This window comes from Carassius gibelio, chromosome B16, assembly GCF_023724105.1.
Source record: "Carassius gibelio isolate Cgi1373 ecotype wild population from Czech Republic chromosome B16, carGib1.2-hapl.c, whole genome shotgun sequence".
NCBI lineage: Eukaryota > Metazoa > Chordata > Actinopteri > Cypriniformes > Cyprinidae > Carassius > Carassius gibelio.
Window position 1 is genome coordinate 6,383,225 of NC_068411.1, and position 19,402 is coordinate 6,402,626.

Sequence of the window (19,402 nt, forward strand, 5' to 3'; positions counted from 1 at the left end):
CTTCATCACCTGTATTTTGATCCAGAGATTCTGTACCCTTTCAGAAGATCTATAATAGCACCTCCAACCTTATAACAGTGAAAATACGGAAGGAACGTGTTTAAAATGAAGTAAAAAAAAAAAAAAAATTAATAGCAAGGAAACATGTCCAATATCCTAGATAGAATTAACTTAACTGTCGAATTTTGTGATGGCAAGATTAATACATTACTTTTGCAATTAATTTAATGAGAAACAAACACTCCCTGACCCATTTTGGAACAAACATCCCTCATCTAGTCACCTGAATAACTGGCCTCTACATGCTGTGACTTTGCACCATTATAAATGCCTGTAATCACTAGTGCTTGCCAAACATAATGAAAGGCACTTTGGCTTCTTGCTGTTTGAAAAGACTGCAGATGTCCCTCATAAGTTTAATATGAGGTATGGAAAAGTTTTCATGGTTTGTACATTGACTTGCAAAATTACGACTGCTAAGTTGGAGAGGAAAATGATTATGTCATCATTAAAGAGTTTGCGACATGGGGAATAAAATATAGCTACAATAAAGTGGATCCTAAATTGTTAACATGTCAGTTAAAGTGTCATTAAAACACCATTACAGTTAATCAGGCATAAAAGCCACAAAATCACTGGGATGCATCATGAATTTATTCTGTCAACACCACTGTTACAGTGACCCTCGAAGAGAGAACAAAATAAGGTTCAGTTTTAGTTGTGTCATCACAGCAAGCTTAATAATTTTCTAAATAAGTGGCTTGCATGACCCACATGCAGCAGCAGCAATGCCCAAAGAAAAGATAATTTGCACTCAGCACAGACAGAAGCTCTGAAGATGAAGATGCGGTCTCTGGATGCTCTTCCACGAGAGCCTATTAGTCACATCAGTCTGTTACATTCGTTAATGACTAGGGCTGGGACAGTAAATCGATTCATCGTGATTTGTGGATCGATTCTGAGATTTTCGGAATGCATCGTGATTCTCTCTCGAATTGATTCTGAGTTTCGTTTTTAACAGCAGATGACGCTTGAGGTTAGTTTTTAACCGCACACAAATGGTCACAAACGAACAGCGCTTATGCGCTCTGCTGAGTATTATAAGTGCTTAAATGTACTTGCGCAACCTGGTCTCACAGAATTCCATGAAATGTCCACGGGCCCTTAACTCAAAATCCATGAAGCCATCTAGGAATTGCCCCAAATTCCGTGACGCGGCCACGGATATTTCTCCAACGCAAGTCAATGACACTGACCTTCCGTGGTCCACACACGGATACCCGTTTCAATGACGGAGTACAGAACTCGCTCAACGGACGTGCTTTCTCATTTGGAAACGCAACATTTGAAGTATTTGTTTCTTTTCCAACATCAAATGCCATAATGACGTTAACCAGACAGCTATTGTAGTAATTGCATTGTCCTGTCATCTTAAAAATTAAGTTTGTTTCAGTTAGATAGCCAAAGTCCTGTGATGGCACCACGGACCTCAACAACCTGACCTCACTCACTTGTTTAGGAACTTATAAGCTTTTTGTCGACTATGTTGTAATGGCATGTAATTAACTTGGCATTTTTTTCTCGTCCTGTCATCATAAAATCCAGTTTGATGGCGTTTTACACACATTTTGGCTATAGTCAGAACTAAAATCTGTGACAGGAGATCACGGATAGCTCTAACGCAGGTCAATGGCACTCATCTTCCATGGTCCACACACGGATACTTGAGTACAGACCTCACTCAATGGATGTGCTATCTCATCATTTTTTTTTTTTACCAAATACCATGACCAACCTGACTGTTATTGTAACTATTGCATTGTCCTGCCATCATACAAATTCACTTTGATTCTGTTAGCCTAACTAAAATCTGTGATACGAGCACGGAGTGAAGGGGTGGTCACACTGCACTTTTCGTTCCATTGACTTCAATTCATATGCATGCGAATGTGTCAGACCGGAAACGCAGGCGCATGCGAAAAATTTTGCATTTCGCTGCGTTCGAAAGTTCAAGTTTGGTGAACTCTGACCTGCGAATTCGCATCACGTGAAGTCGTGTGACCAGTAAATGATCGATACGTCACTGCGTGACCTCTCTGTACAGAAATTAAAAAATTAAGTGCTAATTTTAGCCGTGGCACAGCATCCTATTTTATATAATACATATTTAAAAGATAATAAAAAAAGAAGCTGCATGGTTCGCAGTGTCAATGGAAACATGAACAGACATTTGAATGAGGACACGTTCTATATTTTTTTTTATTGTTTAGTGTGTGTTTATCAATAGAGAGAGAGAGAGAGAGAGACAGAGTACAATATAATAAGACGCTTTCGACGCCATCGCCAAAGACACAGTAAAAGCACAGATTAACCCATGTTGTGATAACTGAGTGGAAACCGTTATATCTTGCTCTCGCAGTGGCGTCCGAAATAATTTCACACGTTCGAAGGCTAGTGTGACCGCACCTTGAGTCTGTGCTGAGATCACGGATAACTCTAACGCAAGTCAATGGCACTCATCTTCCGTGGTCCACACACGGAAACCCAGTCTCACGGCAGTTCGTGATTTGGTCACGTAATTTAATCTATTTATTCGTTATTTTTGTGATTGCAGCACATTTTTTTAACTAATGCATTTCAATTCGAGGTATTTTTTTTATTTTTTTTGACTCTAAAGTTACATTTTTTTTATTAAAGTTATTGTAAAGGCTTCTTAAAAATGCTGTCGCTGATGAGCCGCTGATTGCTGTCAGATTATGTGATATGAATGTCCGCGTTGGATTGTGGCTAATGGGCTTAGAATGAGCCCCGCTCGGCCCGTGTTCTGGCTTACTGTAATATTTCACTGGTAATAAGACCGAAATAATATAATTAAAATAAAGAAATGAATGAATACAATGATAACATCTAAATAAATGTTGATAGATGTAGCGTTATAGTTTTAAAAATATTAATAAACAGCAAATCAACACAGCTTCGAAATAATAACCGAAAAAGACCTAAATGATTATAATACATAATTAATATACAGCGCCGCCCCTCCCACCATGCGCATAGCGCGCTGTGCGTCAACCCATTCTCACTGTGCGTTCACACCGCCGGCGTCGAGAGCGTCAAAGCGGCCGGAAGTCATTCATTTTCAATGTAAGCCGGTGTCGAGCAGCGGCGAGGAGCGGCTCGGCGTGACTTGGCCGTTGAGAGCATCGAGGAGAGTTGAAATCAAGGCAACTTTATGGTAATGAGCTATGACGCGGTTGGGCAGCAACCAATCGGAACGTAGAAGTTCATCGCTTGAGAGGATTCCAGAGAAAGCAGCTCCGAGCAGGCGGCAAGGAAGTCGACCGGAAGTTGAAGTCGGCTGCGTGCTGCCATCTTGTAGCAGAACTTCACTTGCGTTAGCATTCCCATTGACTCCCATTCATTTTGGCGTCACTTTGACAGCGAATAACTTTATATCTGAGGCATTTAAAGACTCCGTTTGTCCATTATTTATTTCTAAAGATACACGACAATGTATAAAGGGCTCCATTACCTTCTATGTTACATTATGGCCCCGTAGAAACAGTTTTGTAAAAAATAGGCTAACAATTGCGTCATAACCACTCGACTCTCTGTCACATTACCGTACAGACAGGAGGAGAAGCTCGCAGGCAATTAACTTAATATGGCGTACTGGCGTTACATTTTAAAATACTATACAAAATAATTAATCAGAATACTCACTCCTGCTCACTCAGCTCGCCGTCTCTGCAAGATTAACGATGGCAGTTTGCACGCACAGCTACTAGAACATTTACATCTGTCAGACAGGTTGCTGACGTTGTCAAGCTTCGTTTGAGTCTTCGCGTCAGAAACGGAAGCGCTAAAAAACGCTAAAAATGGGCTTCAATTGTCTCAGTTGAGTTCCGATGGGGTCGATGTGTCCATTTCTTTTACTGTCTATGGCTCAGAGTCCCGACCACATTAGTTCCCAAGCACAATGGAGGACAGGTTGATTATTGCTGTTTCAAGTTTGCAATAATCTATGAGGTGTCCCTGTTTGCATACAGGGACATAAAAATTAAATAAAATAAAAGTGATACATTGACCAAGGTGTCTGAGATTTGTTCATTTTAAGTAAAGGATCTTAATATTTCGTCCACAGCAATATTTAATGAGGTTAACTTATAACGTTAGCCTCCTTGGGGTTAGTCTGCACGAGATTAACAAGCTTGTTTGCTTTGCGGCCACTTTAAATACAAAATAAGCATTCGATCTACGTCAGAGCGTCTGAGCGCTCTCGAATCTTTCTGCAGCGTCGTGAGCAGAGCGGCAAGAGCGATTTTTGATGCTCTCTACGCCGGCGGTGTGAACGCACAGTCACTCCCAAAGCGTCAAAAACTGAAGCACGGTCAAGCGCCTCTAGCGTCACTGACATGCGATGTTTATCGCTTTGAAATCACATTCAAGAAGTCTCATTCAGCACACATTGCGATACTTGCCATCGGAAGGTCAGTGTCATTGACTTGCATTGGAGAAATATCCGTGGCCGCGTCACGGAATTTGGGGCAATTCCGTGATGGCTTCACGGATTTTGAGTTAAGGGCCCGTGGACATTTTACGGAATTCTGTGAGACCTGCGCATTTGTAAATGATTCTTTTAGGTTCAAGTCGTGCATGTGTAAGGAACTGGAAGAAAGCAGAATACACCAATTTCTAAAGCACACAGTGCCATCTGATGTTAAAAACTAAGCTCAGAATCGATTCAAGAGAGAATCGCAATGCCTTCAGAAAATCTCAGAATCTATGTTCTAATTTCTCAATTTGCGATGCATTGATTTATTGTCCCAGTCCTATTAATGACTGTCCTTGAACATAAAAATGGCCACCAAGATGTGGAAAGGTAGGCCTTACATTTTGTCAATGCTTACATTGTCATTAATAAGTAACTGAAGAAATTAACTAAACAAATGTATAAATAAAATGATCTCCAATACTTAGGTACAATGGTACTTAAACTACTAAGTCATATAACAATAATAAAAAGCACAAAAGATCTGGATGCTACCAATTCACCAAAGCCAGTGAGAGAACATATGCTTTCAGTTGTTATGAAATGAGATTTTGGGAATTGTTGCTCATTCATCCAGCAAAGCATTTGTAATGTCAAACACTGATGTAGGACAACAAGGCCTGGATCACAATCTCCATTTCAGTTCACCCCAAAGGTGTTTGATGAGGTTGAGGTCTGTGTGGGCCAGTCAAGTTCTTCCAGTCCAAAATCATCCAACCATCTTTGTGGACCTTGCTTACTTCACTAAGGCACGCTTTCCACTGTTCTGACAAAGTTAGAAGCATACCCACATGGAAATAACCTTTATGTGGATAAATGTGCATGTATGAAGTTTATGTGCACATATATGCTGCATATATGCATATATATGATAATATATATGCTGCCTATATGCGCATATATGCATGTATGTGCCACATACAGGCAAAATTGAGGTGCATATATGTGCATATACAGGAAATATAGGTCTCCTGTATTGCTTCTTCATATCTACATATAAGCCCTATACATACAAGATATGTCTTCTGTATAGCTAATGGCAGGATCTGGTCATTTTGTAGCTCATATCTAATTTTTGACTGTCATACATGATGTCTAGCTATTTTTTTCTATTATCAAGGCAAAAACTAAGAATTACTAAAAAAAAATATGCAAGAACTTATGTATGTGCGAACATCTGAAATTGGTATCACATGCAATTGGCATGTTATGGAATATGGCAATATATTAACATGATATACAGACCCGGACAGTAACGGAGTACATTTACTTGAGTACAGTACTTAAGTACAATTTTGAGGGATCTGTACTTTACTCGAGTATCATTTTTGGGGCGTACTCATGACTTTACTCAAGTACATTTGAGAGGCAAATATTGTACTCTTTACTCCGCTACAAAACGGCAGATCCGTGTGGAAGAAAATGCCTATCCGCTAAAAAATGTGTGCGGCTAAAAAAAAAAAAGTAATTGGATAGTGTAGGAAGGAAGAGGAAGAGGAAGAGGAGGAGGATGATGAGGCGCGTCATGACAGACCTTCAAGGAATAATAGTTAATTTATTTTTCTGTTCAGTTTTTTGACTTATTTTTTTTTCTTGTACTATTTGATTGTTCTTGTTAATACATCATGTACATTTCTATATTTTGGACTTTTATTTATGTTGCCTAGCAGCTATGGATTTTAATTTTACTATTATAGGTGAACATATAGGTGCATATATACGTGCATATATGTACCTATATAGTTATATGTATGCACATATATATATATATATATATATATATATATATATATATATATATATATATATATATATATGTACATATATATGTGTGCATATATGTACATACATATGTGTGCATATATGTACATATATGTACATATAATATAGGAAACTGATAATTTCATATATGTCACATATATTAAAAACCTATATCAAAACCTATATTCAAACATATATGTTTATATAGGTTTTTTCCATGTGGGTATAGCATTGTCCAAAAAATATTGGTATGCTAAAGATTTATCTCCTCTGAAAGGGACTATCTTTTCTGAACATTTGAAAAATTTATCCATCCTTTACCTGGCTGACTGAATCATGGCAAATGTAAATTTTGCTAATGTTCTCCTGTCATATGCCAAATCCAGACTCGCCCATCAGATTGCCAAACGCAGAAGCATGATTCGTCTCTTGACAGAACAGGTTTCCACTGCTCCATAGTCCATTGGTTGCTTCACACTACCCCTTCTTCTCTGCCATGGAAATCCATTCCATTAAGCTCTCGTTGCACAGTTTTTGTGCTGATATTAATTTCAGTGGAGGTTTGGCACACTTAAGCTGTGGAATCAGCAGAGCATTGGTGACTTTTACACACCATGCACCTCAGTGCTCTGTGACAAGGGACAGCATTTCTGTATGGCAATACCCTGGTTGTTCACTGATAATACCCAAATTGATTGAACGTGATTTCAGCTAAGGGGGACCCTTGAGTTGCTGCCGCTTTCCAATAATACCACTTACAGTTAACTGTTGGATATCTTAGCAGTTAAGAAATTTCACTGCAAAGGTGGCATCTTAGTACAATGATTTTACTAAGCTTTTCAGAAATACCTTTTTTTCCCTCTCACAGATGCATATAAATGAAACCAGCTATTTAGCTGCCCTTTTGTTATTATTATTATTATTATTATTATTATTATTATTATTATTATTATTATTATTATTTATATATATATGGATTATGGACAATAAATTATGAATTATGTAATATAATTAAACAATATATCATAAATGAAGAGAAACGATCTGGAAATGTTGCAAGTCAGATTCAAACTCACAGTACATAAGCACTTTGACTCAGATTGTCTGTGTAAAGGTGCTCTCTGACAGGCTGCAACTCTGATTTCACATTATTATTATTATTATTATTATTATTATTATTATTATTACTAGTGCCATTTACTTATGTTGGAATTATAATTTTTTACTTATTAAATATGGATTTTATATTACAGAAATGTATATATGAATGGACTTTACCTTAAATTGTAATCTACAAACAAGTATTATTATTATTATTATTATTTGTAACAGATACATTAATTAATACTTTATATTTTTATAATATTGTTGTATTTTGAAAAAAAAAAAAAATCATATTACATTCAAATACTTTCAAGTGAACTTTAATAAAATACAGAGCCAGAATATAAGAGCAAAGCAGAACAACATCTCTGATGTTCACCACCAGCTGCTTGCTGCCGTTTCCCAGGAATCCTGTGCTCTGTCTTTCTGATGCTCACAAGCTGCTGCGCTAAATCCAGACCTGGCCACTGCTGATAAGGACTTTCCATGCTGCTCAAAGTCCATAGGCTTAGCATGTAATGGGAAGGAGCTCGCGTTAAATTCCAGTTTGAAGACAGGACAGATGGGTCTCCTATGAACACTTCCCATGAATTGCAGAATTGTGCAATCATAAGCTGTACACATGACAGTTTGATTGAACTCTCAATAACATAGATTTAATTTAGCAAATAAAAAAAAAAAAAAAAAAAAAAAAAAAAACCTAGGTAATGGGACTGAGTAAAAGAAGTATTATAAATGACTAGAGGTAACAATGAGTAGACATATGTAGACATGTTTTAAGTGCTGTTTGTTGAGGGGTGTCAATAGTGTGAGGCATTTTTTTGTCATTGCAGTGGAATGGGTTTAAATAATTGCGATATGACTGCTGTCCTTGAGGCAGTGAATGGAGACTGTGAAATAAATGAGGGTGTATTCTTAAGCTGTCACCCATCACATAGTTCATTTATTTTATCAGGCCAATCTTTGCAGGGGTTCTTGGGTAAGCCAAAAGCCGTTCTTTACAACACCTGTCACTCCAGCAAGCCATGATGTCACAGAATCTCTGAAATCTCCCAGATGCTGCCTTTGTTTAGCTTTGACATCATAATTTGATGCATTTCCCAAAAGGTATGAAATATATTCTTTCAACTTTCAGTGATGGACTCGGAACAGTTCGCAAAAATCTTTCCCCAGTATGGTGTTACACTTCAGCTTCCATCTACTAAATATAATGATATAGATTTGCTATTTACCACCAGTCATTGGTTGGACAAAAAGATCTATTTTGGTCCACTCAAACAAAGAGATGTTGGTAACACTTCAGTATCCTATACTAAATTCTCACTATTAACTAGTTGTGTATTAGCAAGCCTTATTATTAACATGCTGGCTGTTTATTAGTACTTATAGAACACACATTCTGCATGACCACATCCTACATTCCTAATCCTACCCAATACCTAAACTTGACATCTTACTAACTATTAATAAGCAGCCAATTATGAATTTGTTGAGGCAAAAGTCATAGTTAATGGTTTGTTAATTTGCGAAAATTTGACCTTAAAATAAAGTGTTACAGAAATGTTTATGTTTAGAATAGAATTGTCACATGTATGTTCCTGTTTTCCTTATTTGGTTTTTCTTGTCCTCGTCATGTGAATTTGTTTCCAGATGTGTTTAATTAGTTCATTTTATTCCAGGTGTGTCTCATTTTCCCCTTATTTAGTTGTGCACTTAAAGAGTATTTTGTTCAAAGTTCTTTGTTCAGTGTAGAGCATGTGTTCTAGAAGTGTATTCCGTTGATTATTATTATTATTATTATTATTATTATTATTATTTAATCTGTTTGCTCTAGAAGATTCTCTCCACATCTCCTTTTTTCCCTCCTATGATCTATGACAGAACGCCGGACCTTTCAACAAGAAGAACTGGGCTGAGGATTTTCTCCAAGACTTCCAACAGGAAAGACAGCCTTTAGAGCAGTTTGTGTAAGAGTTTCTGAGCGTGTTACATCTGTTGAGTTGGAGCGACTCCATGATTAAAGGGACAGTTCACACAAAAATTCAAATCTGATGTTTATCTGCTTAACCCCAGGTGATCCAATGTGTAGGTGAACATTTTTATTTTATTTTTTTAAATGCAATGAGAATTTTTCACACAAACTGTTGCAGTCTGTCAGTCTCATAATGGCGGTGAATGGGAATCATGGCTAAAAAAAAGTTGAACTCTGCGGCTCTTGACAATACATAGTGTAAAGATACAAAATGATCGGTCTGTGCAAGAAAATGTGTGTGTGTGTGAGCCTGATTCACGCAATATGCAAACAGTTCTAACTCCCTTAAGCATGTTCTCCTGAGCACATTCTCAAGCAGGTGTGTGTCGTCTTCTTGCTTTATGGCAGACTGCAGATTAAGTGCATCTGGTGAGTTTGAATGGTTTGTACATTGTGTGAATCAGAGGTAAAATTATCTTAATTCTGTTCAGGTTCTTGCATGGACCAACTGTTTTGTCAGTATATCTTAATGAGCTGTAGGGTTTAATTTGTTATATATTGTGACTCATGTCCCGAGTTCACATCAGCATTGCCCTGGTAACTCCCGAGGAGCACCAGCTCGAAGCTCATCACAGGCTGACTGCCTGCACTTGTCCCTCATCAGCCGGGCTCTACATAAACGGCGTGCTCACGGACGAAGGGTGAGAAGTCTCTCCATGAGCTCAAGCGCTGACTCTGTGTTTTTTTTTTTTTCTCTCCTCCAGACAGCAGCGTGTGATCGGACCGCACTGCCACGAGCACCCCATGGATTCACCCGCACCTGGACCTGATTGAGAGCACCTCTGCACGGCGACCCACCGTCATCACCCATGTATCTTCAGTTACAAATAAAATCCACCCTCTGGGGCTTTTCACTTGAGTTTGCTCTTGTGTGTTCCTTCCACCCTGTGACTATATATTTTAAGCTGATTCTGTCACGGTTCGTGAATGCACCGTCTCCAGCTGTAGTCAGGTTACGTCATGTTTATTGTTTCATGTGGGTGTGGTCGCTGATCACTGATCAGCGGCAGGTGCGGCTAGTTCCCACAGACTATTTAACACCCTGTCTTTCGTTTCCTGTTTGTCTGATCGTTGTTTGTAGATCCTGGTGTTTGATGTCGTGTTCGTGTTGTTCCTGCCTTGCCTTGTCGCCGTTCTGTTCGGATCCTGTCGTCACGCTTGGAATACACTCACCACTATTGGATTATCACCGCTGTCATCGTCGTTCAACGCACCCCACGTCTCAACTCACCAGTCTGTGCTGCCACCGTGGTTCCTGCGTTACTCTCCGACCTTTCATCATCATCATACTTCTAATAAACTTACTCGTACTTGCATTTGTCTCCTGTCCTCCATTAGCGCCGTTACAGAACGATCAGACCATCATGGAGGCAGCGAGTACTCAAGCTTCATCTCTGGAGGAATTTCTCAGCGCCAGTGTTCGGAGGATGGACTCCCAGGAGAGGACTCTTAACGACACTGGTCGCGCGGTCCAAGCCTTGGTAACGCAGGTGTCCGAGCTCACCCAGCAGTTCCATCTTCTTCGAGCGCCCACTGCGCCACCCACACCGCCCGCTCTCCCGGTACCACCAGTGACCACCTCCCAGCCGGAACCGCGTCTTCCTATCCCGGAAGCATACTCGGGTGAGCCCAGCTTTTGTAGAGCATTCCTAACCCGCTGTGATATGCATTTTGCCCTGCAACCCAGGACATTCGCCAACGAGAGGGCGAAAGTGGCCTTTGTGCTCACCTTACTCTCTGGGAGGGCGGCACTATGGGGGACGGCGGTGTGGGAGAACCAGGACCCATGCTGCGACTCGTTCCTGGCGCTCTCCGAGGAGATGAGGCGGGTCTTCGATCAGGCCGTCGCAGGACGGGAGGCGGCCAGGAGGCTGGCGGAGTTACGCCAGAGGGAGAGGTCCGTCTCAGACTTCTCTATCGAATTCAGAACCCTGGCGGCGGAGTGCCATTGGAATGAGGAGGCGCAGTGGGACATGTTCCTGCATGGGCTGGCTGACCGCGTCCAGAGGGAGATCTACGCCCTGGATCTGCCCCCCTCTCTTAATGGACTCATTGATCTAGCGTTACGGGTGGATGCCCGCCTCACTCGGATGGAGAGGAGGGGGCTGTTCAACACCCCATCCAGGGGCCCGGCGGACGGGCGATTCAGTGGCGGAGACGTGGTCAGCCCCACCTACGATCACGAGCCCATGCAGGTAGGGCGAGCTCGGCTTTCCCGGGAGGAGAAGGAGAGGCGGAGATCCCTGGGTCTTTGCATGTACTGCGGGGGAGCCGGACATCAAGCCCATACCTGTCCAGTAAAAGGCCAAGCCCGGTAGTACGCATGAGGCTAATATCGGGTGGGATCTCTGCCGAGAAGACCTCATCACCGCCATCATCTACGCTCCTTCCGGTAAGACTGCGGTGGTCAGCACAGACACACCACTGTCAGGCACTACTGGACTCTGGGGCAGAAGGTAACTTTATGGATCGTCACCTTGCACACAAGCTCCACATTCCCCTCAAAGCCCTGCCGCACCACATCACGGTCCATGCCCTCACTGGACAGCAACTCCCCACCATCTCTCACAGCACTGAGGAGATCACACTCATCACCTCTGGCAACCACTCCGAAACTATCTCATTTCACATCCTTGACACTCCCCTGGCACCCATTGTCCTCGGGCACCCTTGGCTCCTTCTCCATAACCCCAAAGTAGACTGGTCCTCTAATTCCATCTTTTCTTGGTCTCGAAGGTGTCATGAGTCTTGTTTAGTGTCTGCTTGTCCGTCTGTGTCTGTGTCTGTGTTACAGGAGGAGGCGGTGGATTTATCTAACGTGCCCGCTGAGTACCTCCACCTGAAGGAAGTGTTCAGTAAGTCTCAAGCTGCTTCTCTTCCTCCGCATCGTCCTTACGACTGTGCCATAGAGTTATTGTCAGGTAAGTCTCCGCCTAAAGGCAAACTTTATTCACTTTCTGTGCCAGAGAGGGAGGCTATGGAGAAATATATTTCTGATTCTCTAGCTTCCAAATTCATCCGCCCTTCCTCTTCTCCTGCGGGGGCGGGGTTCTTTTTTGTGGGAAAGAAGGACGGATCACTGCGACCTTGTATTGATTACCGAGAGCTGAACAACATCACGGTAAAGAATACTTATCCTTTGCCGTTGATGTCTTCAGCCTTCGAGAGGTTGCAGGGAGCGTCTATTTTCACAAAACTGGACTTACGCAATGCGTATCATTTGGTTCGGATCAGGGAGGGGGATGAATGGAAGACCGCGTTTAACACCCCCAGAGGGCACTTTGAATATTTGGTCATGCCTTTCGGGCTCTCCAACTCCCCAGGGGTCTTCCAGGCACTCGTCAACGACGTGCTGCGAGATATGATTGATCAGTTCATTTATGTCTACCTGGACGACATATTGATTTTTTCTTCTTCTCTCCAGGAACATGTGCAGCACGTCCGACGAGTGCTTCAGAGGTTGCTAGAGAATGGGCTTTTTGTCAAGGCGGAGAAATGTGAGTTTCATGCACAGTCTATTCCATTTTTGGGGTTTATCGTGTCGACTGAGGGAATACGCATGGATCCCGAGAAGGTTAGGGCTGTGGTAGAATGGCCAAGTCCAGATTCCCGTAAGGCCCTACAGAGGTTTCTGGGGTTCGCTAACTTCTACCGGCGTTTCATTCGCAATTTCAGCCAACTAGCCGCGCCTCTGACCGCCTTGACCTCCGCCAGGACTGCTTTCAGGTGGTCAAACACAGCGGAGGCTGCGTTTGCGAAACTGAAGAGCCGTTTCATTTCAGCTCCAATTCTCATTACCCCTGACGCCACACGGCAGTTCGTGGTGGAGGTCGATGCGTCAGAGGTGGGGGTAGGAGCGGTGTTATCCCAACGTTCTCCCTTAGACGACAAGGTCCACCCTTGCGCGTATTTTTCTTATCGTTTATCTCCTGCAGAGAGTAATTACGATATTGGTAACAGAGAATTGTTGGCAGTCAAGATGGCATTGGAGGAATGGCTACACTGGTTAGAAGGATCGGGGGTTCCTTTTATAGTATGGACTGACCACAAGAACTTAGAGTACATTAGCACCGCCAAAAGGTTGAACTCCAGGCAGGCTCGATGGGCACTTTTTTTCGTACGTTTTGATTTTACTATTTCGTACCGCCCGGGCTCCAAAAATATCAAACCCGATTCCTTGTCTCGTATTTTTGACCATTCCGAACGCCCGTCCACTCCCGAGTGTATTTTTCCTGAGACATTAGTGGTCTCCACTCTCACATGGGAGATCGAATCGAAGGTCAGAACGGCCTTAGAAGGGGTAACGCCTCCGCCCGGGTGCCCACCGAACGGCTTATTTGTGCCGGAGGGATTAAGGTCCAACGTTATCCAGTGGGGACATTGCTCTAATGTGGCTTGCCATCCAGGGGTTAACCGTACTAGATTTTTAGTCAAGCAACGATTCTGGTGGCCACTTATGGCTTGCGACATTCACAATTTTGTTTTGGCTTGCTCGGTATGTGCCACTGGTAAGGCTTCCAATCGGTCCCCGGATGGGTTACTCCAACCGCTGCCGGTACCTTCGAGACCCTGGTCCCATATCGCACTAGATTTTATTACCGCCCTCCCAGGGCAACACGGTTGTTTTAACCGTGGTGGACCGGTTCTCGAAGGCCGCCCATTTTATTCCTTTGGCCAAGTTGCCCTCAGCCAAGGAGACAGCGTTGACCGTCATAGACCACGTCTTTCGTTTACATGGCCTCCCGATAGACGTGGTTTCTGACAGAGGACCCCAATTTGTGTCTAAATTTTGGCGAGAATTCTGTAAATTACTAGGAGCGACTGTAAGTCTGTCCTCAGGGTTTCACCCCCAGAGCAATGGCCAGACCGAGAGAGCCAACCAAGATTTGGAAAGGGTGTTGCGATGTTTGGTCTCCAAGAATCCTTCCTCCTGGAGCCAACAATTGTCTATGGTGGAGTACGCCCACAATACCTTACCAGTATCGGCTACGGGCCTATCTCCTTTTGAGTGTAGTGTAGGGTACCAGCCACCAATTTTTCCCAGTATGGAATCCGAGGTTGCGGTCCCCTCCGTTCACGCCTTCGTCCAGATGTGCCACCGCACTTGGACCAGAGCCCGCGAGACTCTACTCCAAGTGGGGGCGCGCACCAAGGCCAAAGCCGATCGCCACCGGTCTAGGCCTCCCGTATACGTCGTGGGTCAGAAGGTGTGGCTTTCTACTAAGAACATTCCTCTCCGTTCCGTTTCTAATAAACTGGCTCCCAAATTTATCAGCCCGTTTACTGTCACCAAGATCATTAGTCCGGTGACAGTCCGCCTCAAACTCCCTCCGACGTACAGGAGAATTCACCCCGCCTTTCATGTATCCAAAATAAAGCCTGTATTTTATTCTCCCATTAATCCGCCTACCCCGGTCCCTCCCCCGCCGCGTCTCATAGATGGGGAGACCACTTATTTGGTTAATCGTATTCTGGACTCTAGAAGGAGGGGACGCGGATTTCAGTACTTGGTGGACTGGGAGGGTTACGGTCCGGAGGAGAGAAGTTGGGTACCTGCTAGGGACATCCTGGATCATTCCCTTATCGATGATTACAATCGACAGGTAAGAGATTCTGGGGACGCCAGGAGGCGTTCTTAGGAGGAGGGGTACTGTCACGGTTCGTGAATGCACCGTCTCCAACTGTAGTCAGGTTACGTCATGTTTATTGTTTCATGTGGGTGTGGTCGCTGATCACTGATCAGCGGCAGGTGCGGCTAGTTCCCACAGACTATTTAACACCCTGTCTTTCGTTTCCTGTTTGTCTGATCGTTGTTTGTAGATCCTGGTGTTTGATGTCGTGTTCGTGTTGTTCCTGCCTTGCCTTGTCGCTGTTCTGTTCGGATCCTGTCGTCACGCTTGGAATACACTCACCACTATTGGATTATCACCGCTGTCATCGTCGTTCAACGCACCCCACGTCTCAACTCACCAGTCTGTGCTGCCACCGTGGTTCCTGCGTTACTCTCCGACCTTTCATCATCATCATACTTCTAATAAACTTACTCGTACTTGCATTTGTCTCCTGTCCTCCATTAGCGCCGTTACAGATTCCCATTCACCTCCATAAGACTGACAGACTGTAATAGTCTGTTAAAAATCTGTTTTCTAGTGAAAAAACAAAGACCCTTAAAATCCCTCTTGCTGACCTTTTTCCTGGACTGTGCCTAGCTGGTGGAAAGTACCTCCCAATATCAATTCGAAAAGCTGAGTCTTTTGTCCCTTTCAAAAAACCTCTAAAGACCCAACTTTTTTTGCCAGCACTTGACCAACTAAATACTAGTACATATCCTTTCTATTCTTAAAATAAAAACCCTAGCTGCGTGTACTGTTCTAGACTAACTGAGACTTGTCATATCACTTGTGTACTGTTGTTCTCTCACTGGTCTGATTACTTCTGTTGTTTTCATTACTTCTATTGTTCTTTATATAAAAGCGTCTAATAGATGATTGAATGTTAAAGTAATATGTTTCGATTCTTGACCCATTTTATTAATTTCATATTAAAAATAAAGGGTTTCAAGCTCCTATAGGTGTGGAGGATCCCCATCCTTCTCCCATCTTGAAAAGTGTGGATGCACCAACTCCCCACAAGCCAGCGCCCTTCACATATCACTCCAATTAGTCCGCTACCTCCTTTCCTCTCACACTTCTCTGAATCCTCCAAAGCTCCTCCTTAGTCCTCAGCCCAGGATCGAGAGCTGTAGGCATATACCCGGATCTGCCAGGCAATCTAAACTACATCCTTCACCATGGCCCCCTGAACTCCCTGATCCACCCTGAAGGCTCTCCTTGTCTCCACCCTGTTCCTGTCCTGCAACAGCCTCCAGGGTTCCCCACCCAGCCAATCCCTGATGGTACTGTACTGTTTTATATAGATATTTTTATGCAGTTGTGTATTTAAAGAGTGTTTTGTTCATAGTTATTTGTTCGGTGTCAATGGTCATATCCTGTGTCAGAAGTATATTCCTTTGGTTATTAAAATCTGTCTGTGCAATGATTCTCCTCATTTTCCTACTACAATCCATGACAAGAATACCATTTTTACTGAACACTGCCCATAGTTCACTCATAACATATCTAGTGTATATAATTTAGTTTTTGACAAATGTATGTGAAAAAACATATCGCACGGTAATATTCCTATATAAATATAACATTTGTCAGTGTAATCATAAATCAAGCAATGACCACGCAAGGAAAATGGGGACGGGCACCTAGGAATAAAAGTTCACACCTAAACTTACCTGTCAGCTAAGCAAAACCATGAGGATGTCAGGTTCCTGTGCAAAATGCTCTGTTGTACAGTTATGCACAGAATACATATTTTATGACGTTCTGCAAAAATAGGAGCTATATGATAGAAAGCTATTCCCAACGGGGCCAATGGTTTGATTGAGAAATTCAGTTTTTACACTCGTCAGACGCTTACATAAACTTGCCTTTCAAGAACTGCGTCCTCTAGGGGGGTGCTATGGAGAAGACCTCGTGGGACCAGTGTCTGAAGCATACATTGAAAAACACCAACTTGTTGGCCTGGCGGCAGCCTCTGACATTCCTACCGTTGTGACTATAAACAGGCACTGGGAGAACACGTCATTCTCTTCTTCGTCTTCACTTACTGTTCTGTTTGAAATGTGCATCTGAAAGAACTGGTAAGAGCGATCTTTCTCTGTCTATCATGGAGACTACTAGCAAGCGTTTAGACAATATGTGCATCCGTGTTCGGCGTTGTTTGACACCGGATGACACACATGATATTTGCATCATTTGTTTGGGTGAAGAGCACGCACACAATTTCTTTGAGTAGGCAATCTGCGTGCATTGTGAGTGTTTGTCAATGAAAAAGTTCCGTTCTCGTTCATCTCTCTTTCCGAGGAGAAAAAGGAAAAAAGGCAGCCGCCATCTTCCTGCGGTTCAGGACCCACTGCTGTTGAGGCAAGGAGGAGAATGAGCTTGTGAGAATACAAGTGGATCTGTCTGAATGGTTTAGATAGGGACTTTCCCTTTCACGCTCGTAATGGCAGTGGACGAGAGAGAGCCTCGGGAGTATGATGTTATATCTTTAACACTTTCTGATACTGAGGTAAGCGCTCTGCTGGATTTTTACCCAGGAAAAGCAGGAGATATTTAAGATGGTGAAGAAGCTGAGGCTAAGCCTTCTCAATCCTCCTGCCCTGCATGTGTAGAGCTGTTGGAGGTTATCGATCGCCCCACAGCAAAGTTGGACTTGCCATGAAAGTGCACCAACAAGGTGACACGTTGAGGCCGCCTTGATGAGCATTATCTTTCTGACCATAGCCCTCCAGCTCAGGTGAGTCTTCCATTTCTGCATGGTCTCCATACAGAGATCGAAGAAAAATAAAAGAGGCCATTTTCTTCTCGCATCCATTGGTTTTGTCGAGTTGTGCTGACATCGGGGAGATTTGCGGAAACGACTATGAGAGGATGCCCCCTGTAGAATGCTTTTTTTGTCCGTGCCATCTAAGCCCCTTCAAGAAATACATCTTGCTTAAATGGCAAGGCATACGCAGCAACAGGCCAGGCTTTGGATTTATTACACACAATGGTGGTGCTTCAAGCATATCAGACTGATCTGCTAAGAGATCTGGATAGAGGCAAGGGCCTTTTTTCTGATCAGGAAGCCAAGCTGCGTCGCACCACGGATCCGCCTGTGCCATGGGCAGGACTTTGGCGGCCATGGTGGTAGTGGATAGACATCTGTGGATGAACCTGGCAGATATTTGGAAGAAAGAAAAGGCTATCTTCTCAATGCTCAGGTTTCACCTTCTGAACTTTTCGGTATTTCCGTAGAGACGGTGATCGAGAGGTTCAGGGAGACGAAGGCACGCTCTGCTGCTTTCAGATCCTTCGTTCCACGAAGGTCCAGGTCTGAGCCTGAACAACATAGAGGTCCTGGCCTGTCTCGATCTGAGGACCAAAGACGCACAGAAGGGTAGTGCCACGACTCATGCTCCTCCCCCACCTGAGGGCAGGGGTAAGAGGAATCGTGGGTCACGAGGAGGTAAGCAGAACCTGAGGGATGTGATCCAGACAAGGCAGCATTCTCGTCCGAATCATAGAAATACTGAAGTATCTACTTGTTTCCTTTAGGGATTTTTAACTTCTGCTTTTATCCAGGGGGGTGGTTGACTATGTAACCCTTTCAGTATATACTTATGTGTATTAAACCACAAGGCGGTTAGTGTGCACATGAACACTTTGCGCACTAAAATTCACGTAAGTGGTAAGTGTGCACGTAAGACTCTTTCTTCAGATGATTAGACCTTGGTTCCTTTGGCACCATTCAGCCATAGTGTATTTGTTTATACACTTCAAGCATCACTTCCCCTAACATAAGGTGCTATTTGGGTGATTCTCATGGTAGTTTAGCAATGCTCCCTTTTTAGAAGAAGGGTCGCCTATGAGAGCGCTACTCTGAGCTCAGAGTTTTCCTCTCATATGAGACTGAGTTCTGTTTTTTTTTTTTTTTTTCAAGAGCACTCCAGTATTATTTCCACAGATTGACTTGATGACTTTCAAACATACTGTTTTGAGATGCACCATTCCATCTATAAGCTGCTCTGACAGAGTGCCACAAGAGTCCCTCCTTAGAACAGTATTTGAAAATCCATGCTATGGTAAGTGTGAATGTGAAGTCTTTGCACACTTTCTGAAATCCACACTGTGGTGATTTGCACGCTAGTATTCTGTGTTCTTTCTAAAATCCTATATGGTGAGGGCTTTGCGTGGTTGCTTAGTGCCCTTTCTTGAGTTGGTAAAAGCCCTGTTCTTCTTGGGTGCCGCTCCACCTATGCTCTTTCAGCAAGCTTACACGAAAGCCCCTGTTTCCCTTTAAAGGAATCTTTCCTGATTCCAAGCCTTCAGCTCTACCCCGGGCCGAGGCCCTAACAA

At 43.1% G+C, this 19,402-nt stretch overlaps 1 long non-coding RNA gene across 1 annotated transcript; it reads left to right on the forward strand.

Annotated features, from left to right (window-relative positions):
- The first annotated feature begins 9,209 nt into the window (after window positions 1–9,209).
- Window positions 9,210–10,308, forward strand: LOC127974269 (uncharacterized). Its single transcript, XR_008157273.1, has 2 exons — window positions 9,210–9,502; window positions 10,154–10,308. It is a non-coding gene; the product is annotated as an uncharacterized LOC127974269 (long non-coding RNA).
- The last annotated feature ends 9,094 nt before the right edge of the window (window positions 10,309–19,402 follow it).